This window comes from Rattus norvegicus, chromosome 2 (assembly GCF_036323735.1).
Source record: "Rattus norvegicus strain BN/NHsdMcwi chromosome 2, GRCr8, whole genome shotgun sequence".
Taxonomy (NCBI): Eukaryota; Metazoa; Chordata; class Mammalia; order Rodentia; family Muridae; genus Rattus; species Rattus norvegicus.
The window spans coordinates 185,081,294-185,097,247 of NC_086020.1; the positions used below are offsets into that span (position 1 = coordinate 185,081,294).

At 43.9% G+C, this 15,954-nt stretch overlaps 1 protein-coding gene across 7 annotated transcripts in view; it reads left to right on the forward strand.

The window, feature by feature from the left end:
* Pogz (pogo transposable element derived with ZNF domain) overlaps positions 1 to 15,954 on the forward strand; it is a 60,250-nt gene that overhangs the window by 11,802 nt on the left and 32,494 nt on the right. Inside the window, exons 1-2 of one of the 7 annotated variants that reach the window (XM_017590895.3) lie at positions 2,361 to 2,525; positions 3,427 to 3,543. The exons of 1 other annotated variant lie outside the window; for it this stretch is intronic. The gene's annotated coding sequence lies outside the window, so the exon portion shown is untranslated. Of the gene's footprint in view, positions 1 to 2,360; positions 2,526 to 3,426; positions 3,887 to 15,954 lie in introns of those variants that run through there. 5 more of the 7 variants (XM_063281871.1, XM_008761295.4, XM_008761297.4 and 2 more) reach the window with 5 other exon arrangements.

Here is a 15,954-nt window from a genome sequence, read left to right on the forward strand (position 1 = left end):
AAGTACACTGTAGCTGTTTTTAGACACACCAGAAGAGGGCATCAGACCCCATTACAGATGGTTGTGAGCCACCATGTGCTTGCTAGGAATTGAACTGAGGACCTCAAGAGCAGTCAGTGCTCTTAACCGCTGAGCCATCTCTCCAGCTTGATTTAGATTTCTAAGGACTTGTTCTCTTGCTTTCATTTCCCATCATTATCAAGATGGTTCAAAAGAGACCACGGCTACCAGCCTTCCTCATTTTAGAGATCCATGATGTGCCCAAATGTCTCAGCACTGTCCAAATTGATGTAGAGATCCCCGGCTATAAAGTGCTGCAGGGCTTTGGGAATCCCGCCTGAGGTTTGACAAGTACCGGGAGACGTCTGTGTTGTTTAAAGATGTGGTTGCTGGGGTGGTCTCTCAGCTAGCTACTAACTTATCCTGACCTCTCTCCAAGTGATTCTCAGTGCCCGCTTCAGCTCCTTAAGCCTCCTTTTTGCCTCCCTTTAAGTCTCTCTTTGTCTCTGCTTTCCTGGAAGTTCCACCAATACCTCCTGCTCTAGCTCTGGCCAACAGCTCTTTATCATGCAAAAACCCACAGTCCTTACTCCACAAGTATACTGGGGACCCTTGTATCAGCTTGTCTCACTTTTGAGGGCTGCTGGGGAAGTGACATTCTGCCAACCTGGCATTGTCGGCTCCAAATAATTACCGAGAACACAAAACACGTTCATTTCCATAGCCAGAAAATTCAATATTTGTGGCTCTCTCCAACAGTAAAGTTTTGTTTTCTTTTCCCAGCCTGGCCTCAAAACTCGCTGTATGCTGAGAGCGATCTTAAACCTTTGTTCATCCTGCCTTCACCTCCTAAGTACTGGGCTTGCATGTATGTGCTGCCATGTCTAGCACGTGTATAGTTCCTTTTGAAACACGGTTCTAGGTCCCCAGCCCCGGAAAAAAAAAAAAAAAGAAAAAAAAAAAAAAAGAAAAAAAAAGAAACACGGTTCTAGTGCCCTGAAGTGGTACTTTTCAGCTTACTCTTGTTACAAAATTCCTTGGCCCACCAGCTATCCATCACTGAAACGCTCGTGACTTGAGTACTATGGTGTTCTACTCTATGCCTGCTGATCTCTTCCCCTCTGCTCACCCATTTCTTCAAAGCTGCCTCCAGGCTTAGGAAAGCTCCCATTTTTTCATTCGGCATGGTGTTCTTCCATTTGTTCTTTATGGAAGTCATAACACCACCACTCACACAATTGTCTTTGCCATCATGAGTCAAAAGTGTCAAAGGTGAAGAGGGGCGTCACTGCTGCCACCCTGGTTCACCAGATTAATGCAGTAATATCCTACCTTGTCTCCCTGCGGAGGCTTTTCTCTTAAGAGTTACCCGCCCCCTCCCACACACAGACAGAGAGATCTTTAAAAGCAAAAGGTCATTTCTCTTAAAGGGTTGAAATCCTCCACTGGTTCTGCTTTCATTAGGACTAAACCCTGAACTCTGTTTCTTTCTTTTCAGACTTTTTCCCACATCACTTTACCAAGACTTTCTCCAACAACTCCACATAAAATAGATATTTCTTCATCATTCCCTGCACCATACTTCCAGCCTTGAATCCTGCCCGTTGCCAAAGCACTCACCAAATCATGTTATTTATTTATGGGACACTTGGTGGTTTGCATTTCTAGGAAGCAGATAAACATCCTGGTCTCAGAAAAGCCATCATTCTTTACCTGGTCATCTTGAGGTGCCCAATCGCAGAATGTAGTCATTTTGACAGGAGGGAGCATAAGTCACATGGAGAGACTAATTGTCAGCATTCTGACCAACCCAACTGTGGTCCAATCCAATAAGATCGACTTGCAAACATGTAGAAGCTACTGAGGTAACTTTAGCACCAACCAGAACCAGCCAGGTGTGCTCAGCCAACCATCTTTCTGAATCACAAGAGATGAGAAAGTCATCATTTTATACTACTAAATTTTGGGACTATTTACTGATGGAAGAGTTTTATTATGTATATATTTGCCGTTTCTTCCCTGGTAGAACATAAGTTTCACATGTACAGGGTTTTGTGGGTTTGTTTTTCAATATTTTTATGTTTTAATTTTAAAAAAGAATAATTTCTATGGTTTTATTTTTAATGATATGTATGTGGGAGGAGGTATGGAGTGTGTTTGAGTATAGATGCCTGTCAGGCCATAAGAGGGCACTGTATCCATTGGAGTTGGAGGAACAGGCATTTGTGAGCAGAAGGATGGAGTGCTGGGAACTGAACTGTGAACCAGAGGAGCAACAGTAGCTCTTGTCTACTGAGGCCGCTCTACAGCCCCGGGGACCTTATTACTACATTCCTAGCACCACAAAAAGTGCCTGGAACATGAAAAATGCGCAGTAAATATTGCATGAAATAATGGCACCTCAAATGTCTTCAGTAGGATGTGATTGTGGTTGTTGTGGCCAACAGAACATGGTCCAGTTTGATGAGCTGTCTTTCTCTGGATAAAAGGGAGAAGCTGGCAGTTGGGAGAATATGTACAAAAGAGTAAGTATGGCTCTGGACCTACCCATTCCTGCACCAAGCAACTTTGTTTATAATTTGGTTTGGAGTAAGTATCAATGTATGGCTCAAAGATCATTCTCAAAAACCCAAGGAAAAGATCATCTGAGGACACAATGAAGGACAAAACTTCTTACCTACCAGAAGTTAGCTTTTGTTTGTATGAAAAGTGCTAGATAATCTTGAATGGACTAATCAATTTACTTGAACCAATCCAACAGAGCCATGGAATCTATGGTTTCTGAGATTGGGATCTCTGTTAAGTCTATTCACAATGGTTTTGAAGCAATTCCCATCAGAAGAATGACCTTAATAATCAATCACATGAGTTTTCTCCCCAGAATCCAGAAGAGCTTGATGAAAAAAATTGACTTTAAAACTAATTCTTTAGCTAGGCATGGTGGTGATCCCTTTAGTTTCGATTTTCTGGGAAGCAGAGGCTGGTAGATCTCTAAGTTCGAGGCCAGCCTGCCCTACCTGGTGTGTTCCCGGACAGCTAGGGCTCTGTAGAAAGACCCTGTTTCAAACAACAAATGAACCCTCAAAACCAAAAAAAGTTATTTCATTTAGACAAGGCACACTCACAGAAGGCTACCTGAACAAGTGTCTCTTAAGGTAGAGTGTTATCTTGGTCTTTGTTGCAACAACAGTTGTTGGTGCCATTGGTACATACCATCTTGTTTGTGGTGTGAAGTTCTCTTGAATTGGTAATAAACCTTGTATGGAGAGTAGGGAAGAGTCTAAATTTGTTTGGAAAGTCTAAGAAAGTAAATTGTGAGACATTTTCTTTGGGAGCACCATTTTTCTCAGCAAAATTTGGATACTGTTTGTGAAGCTAATTATTCTTTTCTCTATGAAAGCTTTTTCTTTATTTATTTATTTGCAGGCCCAGACAAACTTGACTAGAAAAGAAGGCCGGACAAGGGTTAGGATGAGCGATGACGTAGAATACTAGCCAGCCAATTGAAAGAGCACGAGAAGGGGAGGGCGGAAGTGACGAGAGGTATCCCTCCGCGGGGCGAGAGGGTCGGTGGGGGGAGTCGGCGTTTCTCTCCCCCGCGCCAGCTCCCGTACACGGAGCCACATTCCTTGGCCCCCCCACCCCCTCCCTCGGGGCCCCCCCGCCCCCCTCGGGAAAAAAATCCACCCCAATCACTCGAACCCGAGGGAGCCTTCCTTTCACCCTCGGGGAGAGGAGCTTTCAACGGTTCCCTCTCCTCTGTCTCCCCCCCAACCCCCGTCCCCTCCCCTGCTCCCACCCCCTACTCCCGGCGCCGGGTGCAAGGTCCCTTTAAGGCGACGGCACCTTCCTCGGGTCAGACTACCGGCGGCGACGACCACGGGAGGTGAGTGAGCGAGCGAGCCCCGGCGCTCCCCACCCCCTACTCCCGGGGGTTCCGTTATCTTTTCGCTGGGCCGAGGCGTTCCGAAGCCAGACAATGAGAGGGGGATGGGGCGCGCGCGCGGGTTGGGGGAGGGGCCGAGCGCGCCCCCGCGGCCCCCGAGTGGCGGCGCGGCCCCACGGCAGCAGCGGCCGTGGGGCGCGGCGCGCGCACGTCTGTGTGCGCGCGTGTGCGCGTGCCCCGGCCACGGAGCCGCGCGCCCTGGCCAACGGTGGCCCAAGCCCTGGGATGCCCCGTCGCCCCCGCCCCCTGGCGGTGCCGCGCGCGTTCGCGCCCCACGGCCGCGCACCACGGACGTCCACAGGCACGCCGGGCGCGAGCGTCCCGGAGGAGTGGGCGGCGCGGGCGCGGGCGGCGGTCACCGGGGAAGGGGGGGGTGCGGTGGCGCGGGCACGCGGGGCCGCAGCTGCGGAGCGGCGGAGACCGGGGTTCCCGCTGCCCCCACGCGCGGAGGCGTGAGCGCTGGTTTTGAGCTGGAGGAGGGAAGAGAGTGACTGCTCTGCCGGTCCCCTGTGTTATGTAATCCCGATCCGTGTGCGAGGACATCCCAAACCTCTGCAGCTAGTTGAGGAAGTCACCTCCCTCGGCCCCCAAATTTATGCAAGGATGGCGCTGTGATTTACAGAATGGAATGGGGCAGAATCTATTTTCTGGTTATTATGTCCTGCCGCTGTAGGCGCCATGTTTAGCCCAAGGACTATTTTCTTTAGATTTTCAACACCTTCTGAAAAGGAGTAATGTCATCGAGCCACCTGCTTTCTCTCGTTTCTGCCCGTGGTCCTGGTTTCCTCTCCTGGGTTGTGGAATTCTTGTAAACTGTCAACAACACTGCACGTTTCTCACTTATTTTAAGCCTTCAGTAAAAGAGCTGAGAGTCTTTTTGGCCTTTTCGTTCTCTAAGAAGAAATGGAGATTGAATTGTAGTATCTTATGACAGTGCAGAGGATAGCCGTTTTCTCCACACCTGCTCACCTTCCTTTGTAGCACAAAACGCCACAAAAATGAGATTTAAAAAGCAGTTTCCCCAAATGAAGAGAAAAGGGAGGAGGAGCCAGCTGCTGCTGCTGCTTGAGCAGTGGTGCCCCTTCCTTGTTCTGGAAGCAGGAGATTGGGATGACTTACTTACCATAGGCATTCTTAACTTTAGCGTGCATCCCAGATTTTGGAGGTTATTAAGCGTGAAGTTTAAGAACTTTGTGCCTAAAAGGTTTTTTGTTTTGTTTTTTTTGTTGTTGTTGTTGTTTTTTTTTTGGAGTGTGGGGTGGAGTGGAGGGCTAGTATCAAAGATTATTGCTTTTGTGGAAAGGCGATCAAAATTAAGACAATTTGATTGTGCCTTCGATTTCTGTCCCTTTTCTTATATTGTCAGAGTATGTGCAACTGAAATAACAAAAATAGAATGGACTTGGAGGGGAACAGGTGGGCTTATGAGTTGCCACTCCCATCTTGCGTGGGTATAGTTCAGGAAAGCAGTTTACTTGCGCTGTGGCTGGCTGAGCCTGGGGTGCCCCTCAGAATCCCTCAGGGGCGTTTGGAGACCTTAACTTAAGAATTACGAGTAAAGCTTTTTATTTCTCCCATGAATTTTGCAGTGATGATGCAGACATGAAGGCGGGTAAAAGCAAGGCAGTGGCCTCTGATTTCCGTGTTAAGCTTACCTGAGAGTCTTTGATGGAACTGTGGCAGTCTAGCATGAAACTATTAAGTTTCAGCTTTGGAGTATATCTTTTTTTTTTTTTTTTTTTTTTTTTTGGTTCTTTTTTTCGGAGCTGGGGACCGAACATGGAGTATATCTTTAGTTTTTAAGAATCTAATAAAAATGAAAGGCAGAATAAAACATATCGAGGTATTTCTTTTAAAGTTTTTCATGCATTTTAATTGTTGCTGTAACATTTTTGTATGTGTATATAATGTATTTTCATCATAGTCACAGCACATTACCCTCTTGTTACCTTCCCACTCCTACTGATCCCCTCCCCAAATTCCCTCCTTTCATATCTTGGCCATGGGTGTGGGTGACCTAGTGAATTTAATTAGTGTTGCTTACGGGAACATGGGCAACTTAACATGCAGAAACCATCTCTTCTTACCTTAGCAACATTAACTGACTATAGATCCCTTTCATGCTGGCATACTAGCATAGTCTTGAACAGGTTTATGTAGGCAGTACCAGTTGGTGTAAGTTCAAGAGTGCATGTCAGTGTTCTGCAACACTTCTGGCGTTCTTTCGCTCCTCTCTTGTGATGCTTTCTGAACCTTGGAGTGGGCCACAGAGCTGCTCCGTGTAGAATTGAGCATTCTTCTACAGCATCGGAGTCCTGGCCCTTTGGGCAGTGATGAATCTTGGCACCATGCAATGCATGGTGACACATGCTGCAGAAAGATGCTTCTCCAGCTTTGAACAGCTGACAGACAGCAGCAGCCCTGTAGGCATAAACACACATGTTCACATGGCATTTGATGGGCATATAATGTCCATTTAGCAAATTAACAGCGGTAGCTTCCCTACTCAGATCTATGACCCTCTCAGCCACACACTTTTGATGAAGCTTAAAGTACTAGATATAAATTCCCTCTGTGGAAGGAGCCTCAAATTCAATCAGAAAATGGTTGATTACCCTATAACTCACAACACTGTGTATGGAGATGACACCACCACTGTTTGGATGGGATTGTTGTCATGAGGAGAGGCATTGTGGGATTGAGTTGCTGTATGCAACCCACTCGTTTCATAGAAATGCATTTTTAGGGTTGGGGATTTAGCTCAGTGGTAGAGCGCTTCGGTCCCCAGCTTGGGGGGGGGGGAGAAAAAAAAGAAAGAGAAATGCATTATTTTTACTTGCAGGGCTTAACTGACTAACTGACAAACTAGATCTGACACTTCAGTGTTCTTGAAAATGAATAGGTCGAGTTTTGTCAATACTAGGAAAACAGTTGACATAAATGATAAAATTAGAATTATGAAAAACTTAACAGTCTGAGTTTTAACATCTTCCCAAGATTTGGAAACTTTAAAAAAAAATAGTCATAGTTAATAACTGTGACTTTTTAAAAAGTGTAGTTGGGTATGATAGCGCGTGCTGGCAATCCCAATGAAAGGGAGGCTGAGGGAGGATTGACTTGAGTTCATGTTGTCCTGCTCAGAGCCTCAAAAGGGAGTACGGGTGGGAACGGAGCAGTTGGAGATTACATGGTACATGAAATCTTAAAAAAAAAAAAAATACTTCCTGATTAAGTGCCATTTGGAAGCTGGGCACAACTCAGTACATCAGTGTTTTCTATATATCAGTGCATACTGTGAAAAAAATGCAAGGATTCCCAAGGGCCGAGAGATGGCTCAGCAGTCTGAATGTTTGTCTTGAAATCCTGAGGACTACAGTTCAGATCCTAGCTTAATGCACTTTACAAGCTGGACAACCCCTTCATACTTGTAACTGCAGCTTTGCTGGCAGTGGAAACAGAAGTGTCTGTGGGGCTCGGTGGCTTCCAGCCTGGCTAAGAAGATGCTAGCCTAGGTCTGGGAGGGAGGGAAGGAGGGCGTGTGTGTGTGTGTGTGTGTGTGTGTGTGTGTGTGTGTGTGTGTGTGTTAGGAGAGGACCCTGGCACCTTGTTCTACTTTCATAAACATAAGCAGTTTTTTTAAAATGTAGAAGTAAATACCAAAATACAGAAGCAGTACCAAAGTACAAGGTATATCAGTGAGCAGAGAAATGCATAGTGCTAGGCAGTGGAATGAATACCCAGCGCGTGCTAGGTAAATGCTCTATGGTGTATGGAAAGATAAATGCCAGAGACAAGACCTGTGAACCTCATTGTTATAGAAAGCCTATCCAGTGCACGGACATGTTCCCAGTATAATTACTTACTGTGAACTACAAAATTAAAGTTTGCCAAAATGTTAATAATGGATTAATGGAAGACAGTGTATCACATAGTATACTGTCTTTGAGGGAGCTATAGAATTGACCTAGGATTCATTTCTTAAATGTACCCTCCTGCATCCCCATTTCTTGTTAGTGCCTGAGAAATGTGTATATATAAGTTCATAATTGCTTTTAGGAAAACATAAAATTTCAGCCAAAATTGTTACTCCCTCTCCCTGCTTTTTTTCCTCTTTCTTTCTTTTTTTTTTTTGAGACAAGGTCTCTCTATGTAGCCCTGGCTAGTCTGGAACTTGATTTGTAGACCAGGCTGGTTTTGAACTACTGGGATCAAAGATTTGCGCTACTATACACAGCCCTACTCCAAGCTTTTAAAGAAAAGTCCATGTATATAAAAAGGGTTAAAGAATGGAAGTGACACCTACTGTGGACCTATGTATGACCTAGACAACAATGATTTTTAGTATTTTAGCCAAGTTTGAAAAGCCAACAGATGCCATTAAAAGGTCAGAATATCTGCTAAGCCGTATTAAAGCTGCATTCCTGACGTTTCCACTTAATAGTTCCAATTATTATCTATGTATTTGCTTAGAGTAAGTACTTTATCCTGTAATACAATTATACCACCGTGTAATATCTGTGCTGTCGAAGCAAGCTCGTACCATTAAAATCCTGAGTGTCTTCCAGTGTGCACTCTATATTAAAACAGTCCAGTCGTTGCCCAAATGTCTTTTTAAAAGCATATATTTTTCTTGTGCATGTGGGTATGCCGCATGTTTGGGTGTCAGCAAGGCCTGGAGTTGGAGCTGGAGTTGGAGGTGGTTGTGAACTAGAACTACACTTCACACCCGAGGAGCAGCTAGAGCGCCTAACTGCTGACCACCTTACCAGCCCGTCACTTGCTTTTTGAGGGATGTGGAGAGTAGAGTCTTTGAACTTGTGATTCCCCTGCCTCCACTCTCCAGTTGCTCTGATTAGAGGCCTTTGCTATCACTTGGTTCCAAAATGCTTTTATGACCTTTGATGAGCTGAGGCTTAGCAAAGGTTCGTGTGTGTTTTAGTTTCATCCTATGTATTGTCTCCACCACTGTGGTCTGTTTGTGGCATTGTTATTTTCAAAGGACCATCTTAGTGTTTTCATAGAAGGTCCCATACTCTGCATTTTTGATTATTTTCATGGAGAATGTCCACCTCTAGATTCATCTCATTTCCTCATAGTAGGGGAGCAATGGAAGGAGGTAAGAAGGGAAAAGGAAGAGACAAAGCCAGGGAGTAAATAAGCCATTTTTTATTCCTTATGATTTTGAATTGTGTGTGTGGGGGGGAGTTGGGAGTATAGGAGGTTGAGGATTGGGGGTTGGGGGATTGGGGGTTGGGGTATGGGAGTATGTGCATGTGAATGCAGGTGTCCATGGAGGCTAAAGTCATGGGATTACTTTGGAGTTGGAGTCAAAAAAAGAAAAAGAAAACAAGCAAACCTGGACTGGAGATGACTTAGCAGTTAGGAGCACTGACTGCTCTTCCCAAGGATCTGTGTTTGGTTTTCAGCACCCATATTACATACAGCTCACTGCCATCTGGAACTCTAGTTTCAGACGATCTGTGCCCTCTGCTGGCCTCCATGGGTAACCAGCTAAAACACTCATACACATAAGATTTAAAAAGAATTTTTAAAAAAGAAAAAAATTAACAAAAAATACAATATATTTTCAAAATAATTATTTTTTTTTTTTTTTTTTTTTTTTGGTTCTTTTTTTTCTCGGAGCTGGGGACCGAACCCAGGGCCTTGCGCTTCCTAGGTAAGCGCTCTACCACTGAGCTAAATCCCCAGCCCCAAAATAATTATTTTTTAATGGCCGTAAACTACTTGTATTGAGAGGGAGTGTATGAGGGATAGCATTGGTTTCATTATGTCCTTAAATTTTCCTAAGTATGTATAAATTATGCCAATATGGAAAATGGTTTAGGTAGTTGATTGGGGGAAGGAAAGGGAGTACGTACTCTTGTGACTCTGTAAGAATGAAAGGAAGGGGAGCTGGAGAGATGGCTCAGTGGTTAAGAGCACTGACTGCTCTTCCAGAGGTCCTGAGTTCAATTCCCAGCAACCACAACCATCTGTAATGGGATCTGATGCCCTCTTCTGTTGTGTCTGAAGGCAGCTACAGTGTACTTATACAAATTAAATAAATCTTTAAAAAAAAAAAAAAAGAATGAAAGGAAGGTGGGGAAGTTGATCCCAGAAGCTGAGGGGAGGGTGGCAGCTGCTCTGAAGAGAGATCAATGCATGCATGCTCTGGATTACAGTATGATCTAGCTGGAATAGAAACATACCCTTAGTACACATCTAAATCTCTTTACAGTAAAGGTAGGGTTTGTAGAAGGAAGTTGCCATGTTTGAAAGTGACTTCAAACTGAGGGACAATGTGACCAGTCAGAGAAAGATATGGCAGAATGAGTTAGAGATAGGATATATCCAGCTCATAAGAACAGCATAGGAAGGGTGTGTGTGTGTGTGTGTGTGTGTGTGTGTGTGCGCGCGCGCGCGCGCGTGCGCATATGTGTGTGTGCATGTGTGTGTGTGCAGCTTTATTGGGACAGTTTTACAGAGAAAGGTTACAGAGAGAACAAACTAGACTCAAGTGAAGACAGAATGAACTAGAGAATGAGAAGGAGCCAGTAAATTAGAACATACTGCCATGAGACCAGGCAGAGCAATTTAGTCAGAAGCCAAGAGAAGCTGGATTGAATCTAGGAAGACTAGATTGTACAGAAAAGGGTAGACCTTCCAGGTCTAGGCCTAGAGATAGTTAGAGCAGAGGAGATGCTCTGGGCTCAGCCAAAGCCAGGTTTTCACATAGTTTGGGTACAGATAATCATCTTCACTTCATCTGAAGAACTAAAAGTGACATTTACACCTGAGGCCCACAACCAGCCACTGTAGCCTATTTGTTATCTACGGCCAGTGAAAGACCTTGTCTGGAAGGAGGTAAATGACATTCCTAAGAATGACACCCGTTCATACTCAAACAGAAACATACAGATACATGTATACATAACACATGCATTAAATAAAGAAAGAATAATACACACTGAGATGTACTTACTCATCAGAAGGGGACATTTCAAGTAATCGAGGCTAGCTAACTAATAATAGTAGTGAGGTAGTTTGTTTTCAGAATAAGCAGAGGGGCTGCTAGCATCTAGGTTATGGTCTTGAATTTTGCCCCTCACCAATTGTGTTCCTTGGAGAAATGGCCGGCTCTAGGTTCAGGGACAGGAATGTGTGAGTTACCTTGTCAGACAGCAAGGATTTATATAATACATGGCTGAGTTCTCTCTGAAGGACTCGGGAGTCAATGGCAGACATCTTCACTGACCAGAATAATACATTATTCTGCGCCGGTCAGAACATTAAATATGTTTGATTTGTGGTATCATAATGATAGCTTATTGAGCAACAACAAGTTTATAGGTGAGTTTGAGGAAGCCAGTAAAACAATCCATTTTGAAAGAAAAAAAGCTGTTCCTCATGGCCCAAGCTGTCAGTTTCACTTACTAGGGAGGCTGATGCAGGAGGACTCTGAGTAACAGACTACAGGACAGCCTGTTCAACTTAGACCCTGTCCAACCATGATGCCCCTACCCATAAAAGGTTGGGTGGAAAGGTTTTAAATGTAAGTGGAATGATAGATGTGTTTGTTTGTTTGTTTGTTTGTTTGTTTGTTTGTTTGTTTTGAGATAGGGTGTCTCTGTGTAGCCCAGGCTGTCCCCGGAGCTTGATCTGTCTGCCTGACTCTGTCTCCTAAGTGCTGGGATTAAAAGTGTACACCATTACCACCTGGCAATATTCGTACATTTTCAATGATGAATATTTGATATACTTTTTTAAAAAATATTTATTATATACACTGTAGCTATCTTTAGACACACCAGAAGAGGGCATCAGATCTCATTACAGATGGTTGTGAGGCACCATGTGCTTGCTGGGAATTGAACTCGAGCAGTTAGTGCTCTTAACCACTGAGCCATCTCTCCAGCCCAATATACTTTTTTCTTTTAAATAAACAGTAGTGCCATGTGCAGTGGTACATGCCTTTAATCCCAGCACTCCTGGTGTATAGTCTGGTGGAGCTCTGAAAGTTCAAGACTAGCACGGTTGCTGTAATGTAGTGAGTTCCAGAACAGCAGCCAGGACTGCATAATGAGGCCCTGTCTAAAACAAACAAAAAGCCCCAAACAGTGGAGAAGTATATACCATGGATCATTGAGGAATGCTGTGTGTGTGTGTGTGTGTGTGTGTGTGTGTGTGTGTGTGTGTGTGTATTAAATACAGCATTTTATCATATTGCTGAAGTTTTTTTTTGATGTGGTTATGTCTTGTTTGCATATGTGCATGTGTGTGAAGGACAACCTTAGCTGTCTTTCTGGAATTGCTACCACCTTGCCTTAAAAAAAAGAAAGATTTTAACTATGTATCTGTGTATGGCTATGTGCGCATGAGCACGGGTGCCCACAGAGGTCAGAGGCATTGGATCTCCTGGCGTTACAGTTGGTTATGAGCCACCTATCATGGGTCCTGAAGACTGAACTTGAGTGCTCTATGAGAGCATTCTGTACTCTCAAAAGACTGACCATCTCAGCAGCCTTTTTTTGCGGGGGGGGGGGGGGGGCACATATATTTAAGACTCTCACCTGAGAAGCTAGGCTTACTTGCCTGAGAGGCCTCAGGGATCTAGTTTCCTTCTCCCCCTGCTGGCCCAAACCTAGTTCTCGCCCCTGCCCTGAAGATAAACTGGAGTGCTGCAAGGAGGCTATTGTTAGGCCTCAACAAGAATGTTGTTTATGTTGATACCTTATAGCCTCCCTTTTTCCCCTAGATGATTTGCATGCTAAGTGAAAGGAATTGGACACATTCTGAGATACCAGTTTAGGTTACAATCAAGTATTGTTTTGAAAATCTTGGCCTCACTGTCTTTCAGATCTATTTTGGGATAATTATAAATATGCTCTCAGTCAACAATTGCTGGGTTGAACAGCCTTACTGATTGATTAGTTCTGTATTCCTTGTGATAACTTGAATTTCTTTACATTTTGAGTAAGTAAGGGGGAAAGCTACCTTTAAACATCTTGCATTCCCATTTTCAGTTTTTGAGTAAGCCTTTTTTTCCCTGAGAGAAACAACATAATATTAATCAGCTGGAAAAATGATGTTGTTGCAGGATATTTGATGACACTTTACAGTTTACACCTTGAGGTTGTGTTATTTACTGAAAACACCTGTTTGTAAGTTGTGGTATTGCTCAGCCCTTAGCACACACCTTTAATGCCTCTGGCTGGAACGCAGGCAGGCCCTTTAATCCCAGACACGAAGGTAAAGTTAGTTTGTAGAAGGAAGCAAGCACTATGTTTGAAAGTGATGTCTAATTATTGAGTAGCAGACAAAGTGATGGATCAGGAGAAAGATTTGAAAGAAAAGGATATGCCCAACCCTCACGAGAATCAAGAGGAAAAAGAGGCTGAAGAGATGGCTCAGCAGTTAAGAGAGAGGAAAAGGAAGCTACCTGAGGGACAGAGGAAGAGGCAGTTTTATTGCCAGGACAGTTATAGAGATGCAGAGAGAACAGGCTAGACACAGGTGAAGACAGAAGGAGCCAGAAGATTAGAACAGATTGCCAAAGTTAGTATGAGGCCAAGCAGGGCACTTCAGTCAAGAGGCCAAGACAGAAGCCAGATTCAATCAGTCAGCTTGGAGAGGAGTTTGAACCAGAACAGTTTTGAGCCAGCCAGGTAGAGTTCAGAAAGATCAAGAAAGGGGGAGCTTATTCAGCAATAAGTCTCAGGGATTGAAAACATTCTAGGCCTAGATAAGATTGTACGGATATAGAAGCTTCCAGGACTGAGGTAGAAAGCCTTGGCAACAACAATTATACAGGAGAATAAAGGTTACATTTATGTCATTTAAATTCATTATTTCACAAAACCAAAAATCATTTACCTTGGGTTTGTTTTTGTTTGTTTGTTTGTTTTTGTTTTGTTTTGTTTTAGAGTGTCTTAAGAGAGGGAGTTCTAGCTCAGCCTAGTGGTAGAGCCTAGAGTTTGGAGGTTGAGGCAAGAGGACTGCAAATTTGAAGTTAGCCCTGAGCAGCAAGCAAACCTTGTTCAATTAGAGGAAGGGATGGGGGAGTGAAGGAAGATTATAAATATTTGATATAAAAGATAAGCCTTTTGGAATATGCTGGTAAAGTACTCACAGGCATAGTATGAATAATTGTTTTGAGATAGTTCTGCTTACTCAAAAGAAAGCTGTGTCTTGCTTGGTCTATGCTTGGAGAGGTGGTTTTCAGTTGGTCACTACTGAGATAGTGTCCTTTAAACATCTGCAGAGGCTTCTACCCAGGTTTTACTTGTTGTTTTCTAGGTTCTTGACTGGAAGAAGGTTGTGTGTTATAAAGTTACACAGCAAAGGAAATGGCATAGAGTTGTGTGTTGGGCTCTCCTCCCTCCCATTAAGTTGGATCCCTGTCAGAGCATGCTTGCGGAAGACAGGACAACTTGTGAGAGTTTATTCTCTTCATCCACCATGCGGATGCTGAAGCTGGAACTTAGGTGTCAGACTTGCAAAGTATCTTTACTCACTGAATAGTCTTTCAGTCCTGTAGTTCTATTTTTCACTTTCTGGAATTCAGTTTCTGGATACGTTGTCTAATATCTATATTTGTTAAACAGAATGAGAGAATTTAAGTCATGCTTTAGGTATTTTGCTCTTGGTTTTCCCCTTGTGATTTTGGTTTGAAAAGACACGTGTAATCAAAATTGATGATTAGAGGCCCCCTAGAATCAAGTCAAGTGCTTTGACAGTTAAAAATGGGTTTCCAAACAGCTCCTGGTTGTCCCTGACTCATTGAGACTTCATGAGATACTTTACATTTTCAAAGGAGACAGTGTCATCTATTGGGCATTGCCCAAAGTACACTTGTCAAGTTTATATGTTGATACCTACGATAGTTTGGTTGGCTGTTCTGGTTTTTTGCTGTTCAGGACTAAGACTCTGAGGACACCTATAACCTTTGCAGTGAAGGCTTTGTGTGAGCACTGGAGATAACTGTGTCCGGGTGTTTGGATACTTTATTGGGCTCTTTCTCTACCACCTCCACCTCAATCCCCTCCGACCCCCCAACCCTAGGTCGTTGAAACAAAGGTTGGGGGGAAACTCGGGTGGTGGCGGGGGCATATAGCCCTCTTTAGACTACTTCCTGCTGGTCAGGGGCATTGAGTTCCTTGTGGGCAAGGCCAGTCTTCATGGTCAGAATATCCAGTTTCTTCTTCCCATCTCTTTGTCATGACTGCTTGACAAACTGCAGCAGCCTCTCCAAGCTTTGGAATTTTTTTTTAAAGATTTATTTACTTATTATATGTAAGTACACTGTAGCTATCTTCAGACACACCAGAAGGAGGCATCAGATCTCATTACAGATAGTTATGAGCCACCATGTGGTTGCTGGGATTTGAACTCAGGACCTCTGGAAGAGCAGTCAGTGCTCTTAACCACTGAGCCATCTCTCCAGCCCGAGCTTTGGAATTTTTATACCCTCTCAAAATTCCTCAGAATCTCAAATATGAACTATCTTCAGCTGCCAGAGTCACTGCCGCTGCCAGAGCAGGAGACAGAAATCACAGTCAGCTGCTGTGGACGTTCTGAGGCAGCCCCCTTCCCACATCTGGGATTAAAACAAAAACATAGTTGCATAACATTACTGGTTTTTCAAAGAAACCAAAATTTTCAACTACAGTTAACAGTATCATTTCAAGACAAAGAAACTGACCCCTTCTCAGCTCATATTGGAGGGCACAACAGCAGCTGCTCATGATGGTGCAGAGTTGAAAGCTTTGTTTCTGAATCAGGCATACAGTGTAGGCAGTGTTTGCAAATTAAAAGTGGACTCCAGGGTCCTGGGAACAGTTTGCAGAATTCCTAGACAGGAAATACTAAAGTAAGGTTCTTACCTTAGATGCAAAGTTTAAAGAAAAATCAGTACTCACAGTCCACGTTTTCTTCCTGCTAGTGTGACAAAAATATCTGGACATAAAGCACTTTCTATAGGGGCTGGAGAGTGGTTCAGTGGTTAGAGC